At 43.0% G+C, this 6,300-nt stretch overlaps 1 long non-coding RNA gene across 1 annotated transcript; it reads right to left on the bottom strand.

Moving 5' to 3' along the window:
• Positions 1 to 270: 270 nt before the first annotated feature.
• Positions 271 to 4,353, bottom strand: LOC309529749. Its single transcript, XR_014218412.1, has 3 exons — positions 4,242 to 4,353; positions 2,668 to 2,809; positions 271 to 573 (listed from the first exon to the last, which is right to left on the bottom strand). It is a non-coding gene; the product is annotated as an uncharacterized lncRNA (long non-coding RNA).
• Positions 4,354 to 6,300: the final 1,947 nt, after the last annotated feature.

Below are 6,300 nucleotides of genomic sequence, written 5' to 3'. Positions count from 1 at the left end.
CGTCCCCTTCTCCTTGTGCCCTTGCACCTTACCTGGAGTTATTTTTCACTCCAGCATTCAGCTGTTGGTTTTCTCCTAAACTGGTTCTTAGCAGTTATATGGTCAGACCTCACTCTTGCATAGTGATACTGGCTGTCTTCACTCATTCTGGGTTTTGCAAAAGCTCTGTGTTTAGCTTTGCAGGTGTTTGACCCCACAACTCTCTTTAAAATGAGGGAGATCACATGGTCTCATTTGATTTTTTTTTTTTTATTAAGTGGTAATCTAAAGAGTAAAATGACAGAAAACTGGCTCTTGGTGAAAGTAATGCCCCTAGGTGACAAGAGGAGAACATGCATGTTCTACATTTGACAACTGCATTCCTGAACAGATTGTGGGCAGAAATGCAGAGGAACGCCAAGAGAGACAGGAGTGGTGATTCAGCTGTAGATTCAGTGCATAACTGTGGTACATTTTCAGAACATCCTTGCAGTGGTGAGGAGAAAAAGAGTACTGTGAACTTGCTTCTTGCAAAGAACGGGTTCTGATGGGAGTGGAGCAATCAGAGCAGAGAGTTGTCCTCAGGCAAGTGTCCTATAAAGATTAAAAAGTGGAAAGGTTAGATCAATGTGGTACAGTCCCCAAAGGAACTGGTACAGTGGTACCTCAGTTTAAGAACTTATTTCATTCTGAAGGTCCGTTCTTAACCTGAAACTGTTCTTAACCTGAGGTACCACTTTAGCTAATGGGGCCTGCCGCTGTGCTGCCGCCGTGCTGCCACCACAGAATTTCTGTTCTCATCCTGAAGCAAAGTTCTTAACCCGAGGTACTATTTCTGGGTTAGTGGAGTCTGTAACCCGAGGTGCCACTGTAATAGCTTTCTGAACTTCTTCTGCCTACTGATGGTAGGACCATCAGGGTATAGAAACCAAGTCTTATGAGGAACATTTGAGGAAGCTGGGTATGTGTGTGTGTGTATATATATATATATATATATATATATATATATATATATATGCAGGTTTTGGTGTCTTCGGGTGTCTTCCCGTGTAAGAGTCGGGGTGTCTGGGCGACGTTTCGACGAGGTCTCACTCGTCATCTTCAGGCTGGTGCTTTCGGCTTCTTGTTACTGGAACAGAGCGAAAAGAAGCCGAAAGCACCAGCCTGAAGATGACGAGTGAGACCTCGTCGAAACGTCGCCCAGACACCCCGACTCTTACACGGGAAGACACCCGAAGACACCAAAACCTGCATTCCTGTACCCGTGAAAATCTACGAAAGCATATATATATATATATATATATATATATATAGTAAATAATTTGTATTCATTTTCCAATTAAAAACATTTATATTAATAACAAATCAAATATTTCCACATTCAAAACCCCCCATAAAAAACCCAAAATAGTCAATTATATAATCCAAATTAATTAATTTCAATGGGACTTCCCATGTTCTGGATTTCAAATGCCAAATATCCATCCTTTATCTTTCTGCTATCTTCTCTATCACTTCACAATTTTCCATTCCTCATATTAACAATCTCCTCTCTCTATCAGTCAGGAAGCTGGGTATGTTTAGCCTGGAGAAGAGAAGACTGATTGCCATCCTCAGACATTTGAACGGCTGACACACAGAAGATGGAAAAAGCTTATTTTCTCCTGCTCCGGAAGGTAGGATCCGAACCAATGGATTCAAGTTTCAAATTACAAGAAAGGAGATTTCAAGTAATCATCAGGTAGAGCCATTAGGAAGGCAGTCAATTCTGCTTCATGAGGCTTTTAAACAGAGGTTGGATGGCCATCTGTCAGGGATGCTTTAGCTGAGATTCCTGCAGTGCAGGGCATGGGATCCTCATGGGAACTCAGTGATTCTGTTATTTCACAAGACATGGGGAGCCAGTTCTCCAGGCCTTTCTATCTGGCCTTTGAAATCTCCCCCCAGGGCCACACCTCTCACAGCCCATGCTTTGCAACCCACGTTTTTATAATATGTCATCCAGCTCTGATCATGTGCAATGAAGTTCCACACTGTGGACTGGGTCACACATTCATGTGGCCCATATATCAATCATTATCTCAAGGATGGAGGAACCTCTGGTCAAAGGGGGGGACATTCAAATGAGGCCCTCCAGGCCTTTCTATCCAATTCTCTAGAGCAGGCACATCCAACAGGTAGATCGTAATCTACCAGTAGATCACTGGACGTCTGTGGTAGATCACTGGTAGATCACTGGCTCCCCCCAAAGAAGTTCAACAACTTTAACCTGAACCCCAAAAAGCAGGGCCTTCTTCCACCCTAAAAAAGCTCAACCTGAACCCCTCAAAATGGGGTAGATGACTGCAGTTTTTAACTCTGTGAGTAGATCGCAGTCTCTTGGGAGTTGGCCATCCCTGCTCTAGAGTCTTCACCAGGAGACACCCCCCCCCCTTACCAGCCCTGCTCTGCACCCTTCTCAAGTGTATTTTTCTAGCTAGAATGTGTCATTGGACTGTGATAATGCCTCTTGCATGAATGGGGGGGGGGATGAATGGAGATGTATTTGTGTATAGAAATCTTAGATTTCTCCATTGCTCCATTGAGAGGAACCACAGAGTTTCTCTCATCACAATGCTATCTTATAGTAGCAAATCAGAAAAACAAAACGGAACTAATATTTGAAGTCATGCAAATATTGGTACTTACTTGGTACAGCAGTTCATTCCTCCATGGCAAGTTCCGGATACACTAAAAGTTGTAGGACATGGACCAAAAATGCAGTAACTCTGCCCCTTTGCTCTGCAGGCAAGGGTATCGCTGAGATCAGGAGGAGGACCCTGAGCATAACCTAGACACAAGAGACAGGGTGTTGTTTCTTAGCTTATTATTCATTCACATACAACAAACAACCCACACTTGTGAGAATTAGCTTAGGGTGTGGGCAGGTATCTGGCTGTGGAACATATTATTAGGGCAGCCCATCAGGCAGCAAAATGCAAAGGTGCCATACTACCCAGCAGCTGACTCCATGAAACTCCCATCTGCCAAAGCCAGCAATAAAATTCCCATCACATTTGCAATAAAATTGCTGGCATATTTGCAAAGCTAAGCAGAGTCCAGTACGGTTTCAAATTGGATAGGGGACCATGTGTTGAGATTCCTACATTGCCCATTATGCTCATTTGCCTTCAATAGCAGTAAAGCTCTGCTGGGTGAAATATTAATTGCTTCTGGTCTATTTTTCAGGAATCCTGCAACATGTTTAAGTTTTTACTCTGCTAACTCTACATTGGAATCTGCTCTGGATCAATGCTGAGTGGAATTCCACCACACGGATAAGGGAAGAGGGGGAATTCTTTGGAAAATATTTAAAGAGGTACAGCAGCCAAAATAAACTTTCAAGTAGGGATTGTCTTAGGCACAGCAGTAGACAACAACTAGGAAATTAAGTAGAATGACATTGGGTGGAGCAAAAAGATATAAGCAGCTTGATAAAGATCAACTAGGATGTCAAGGAGGGATAGACTGGGAAATCTTGAGATATGAGATGAGATGATTAAAACAGAACTGTAAGATGTATATAATAAATTTGAAGAATGCAATAATAATAGTTGTCATGAAGTAGTGATCCTGTGAGTAAGTATCGCTGGGTGGGGCCCCTCAGATGGTAACAATTAGTCCCCAAAGTGGGAGCATGTGATGGGGCTGGCAGGCTGCCAGCATTCCCCAGCCCCTATAAATCTTTGAGTTAACCTGCTGGGAGGGAAAGAGAACACACCATGGATTAGACTTGCTGTTTGATGTTCTGTAGCTGGTGCTAGAGAAGAAGCCAATAAAGTCTGATAACCCGTTCAGTGCCTGTGTGTGATGGATTAGGACTCAGGAAACTAATCCCCTCAATAATGATGATGATGATGATGATGATATCAGTCCCCAGGTAGGTTTCTCTTTGTCCATCATCAACCTTGTGCAGAGCAATTGCCAATCAGTGTAGATCAGGGCTGGCCAATGCTCCATCATCTGTGAACACTGGCCATCCTGGCTGAGGCACATGGGAATTGTCACCCAGAAGATCTGAAGAACACCATACAGGCTACTTTGGTACAGAAAGTACTGAGCTAAATGGATGAGGAAGCTTTCTAAGCCTTTAGAATGAAGCAAGCCAAATAAACTAAGAATAAAAATAAACTGTGCCCCTTCCTCTCTTCCACCAAACTGAAAATCTTTCATCTTTTTGGGGGTGTGTGTATACATGAGGCCAAAGTTATTTTCCAACTTACCTGGGCAAATCTGGAAGAGGAGCACGACAACAGCAACGAAGAAGTAAAGGATCCTCATGGCTGATGATCTGGTGGGCTCTGGAGTCTGGTGGGCAGTAGAAATTCACACAAATTCTCAGGCCAGATATTTTTTGGAGGTCGAAGCTAGAGACTGCTTGCGTATTTATAGGGTTGAAACGATTGTGAAATCTAGATGCATGTGTTACTTGTCAATAAGTAACTGTCCTTAACAGTTTGGAAAACTTGCTGGGTACTGGCGGGTAATTGCACATTTCAAATGATGTGACAATTAAACAGTGATGCAAGATGCACGGTGAAAATCCATTAACCTGTCTCACTCTTACGAAACTTCAGCAACAAAACATTGACTTCCTTGTGACCTAATTGATGGAGGGAACTCCTGGGGGCTCTTGGAAACAGAGAAATGATCATAAGAAGAGCTCTGCTGGATCAGGCCAATGGCCCACCTAGTCCAACATCCTGTTCTCAGAGTGGCCAACCAGATGCCTGGGGAAAATATGTAAGCAGGATTCGATCACAAGAGCCTTCTTCCCTCCTTTGGTTTCAAGCAACTGATATTCCACAAGCATTTCTGCCTCCAACTGCGCAGGCAGAGCATAGCCATCATAGCTAATAATAATAATAATAATAATAATAATAATAATAATAATAATAATGTAATAGTAAAAAACAAATTAAATGCTTATATATATATATACAATGAGCTGAGATCTCCGGTTAGTCAGTAGCCCAAGACGGTTGGCTGCAGTATGCAAAACCACCCCCAGGCAAGATAGCATTAGCCAAAAAGATGCATGTCCATAACTACTTGTAACATTGATATGCTCTTTTTAAAAGAGTGATGTGCAGCGTTCTTGTTCGTTCATATTTGACAGCTTATCACAGTCATGCAACTTAAATTTGCTTCCATTCTTTATCCCAATCCCCACCCCACCCTTCTTAGGGTTCCGGTCTCCAAAATGTGGCGGTTCGTGGTATCTCTGTGTCTCCTGGTGGTCCTTATGGGCACTCGCAATGTCGACATCTTCCCCCCTCTCTCTCACGACATGGTCAACTACGTCAATAAGTTGAACACTACCTGGCAGGTAAGCACCAGCTTTTGGCTGGCCATTTGGGATGCGGATGACACTGACAGGAGAAGGAGGTATTACACCTGAAGGAGTGTCCCCACCTCCATCGTTCTGCCCGGACGCTGAGGTCCAGCGCCGAGGGCCTTCTGGCGGATCCCTCACTGTAAGAAGCAAAGCTACAGGGAACCAGGCAGAGGGCCTTCTCGGTGGTGGCGCCCACCCTGTGGAACGCCCTCCCATCAGATGTCAAACAACTACCTGACATTTAGAAGACATCTGAAGGCAGCCCTGTTTAGGGAAGCTTTTGATGTATGACATTTTAATGTATTTTTAATATTTGCTGAAAGCTGCCCAGAGTAGCTGGGGAGACCCAGCCAGATGGGCGGGGTACAAATAATAAATTATTATTATTATTATTATTATTATTATTATTATTATTATTATTGTTGTTGTTGTTGTTGTTGTTGTTGTTGTTGTTGTTGTTGTTATTATTATCACCATCATCATCATTGATAGCCTTTCCTCTTGAATTTGTCTCTTTTAAATAAGAAATAAGAAAAAGATAATGGTGAGGGTAAGCACTGTTGCTTTTTTTCTTTTAACTTCACTTGGGGAGAAGGTGAAATCACAAACTGTGCATGAAATACTGGGTGTGAGGAGAGTCTGGGTGAAGCAACAGGAAAATTCCATAGCTTCAACTTGACTACTTGAAACTGTCTGACCTTATTATTATTATTTAAATGGCCTATAACATGCAAATCATTTATCCGGCCTTGTCCTGAGGCTTTAATGCCGTTAACACCTAAACGTTCCAACCTGTGAACTTGGCCCTGGATGTAAGCCTTGATTTGCGCAATTGATGGAAGCCTTGGGCCGGCTATGCACTTATACAACTGAAAGTGGAGTCTGGCAATCTGCACGGATGATAAGAGGCGAAATCTGAGCAGGTCTCTAGTTGGTAAATAACT

This window comes from Podarcis vaucheri (assembly GCF_965113315.1).
Source record: "Podarcis vaucheri genome assembly, chromosome: 3".
NCBI lineage: Eukaryota > Metazoa > Chordata > Lepidosauria > Squamata > Lacertidae > Podarcis > Podarcis vaucheri.
Note: the sequence above shows the minus strand (reverse complement) of the source record. Positions and strands in the feature narration are given on the sequence as shown.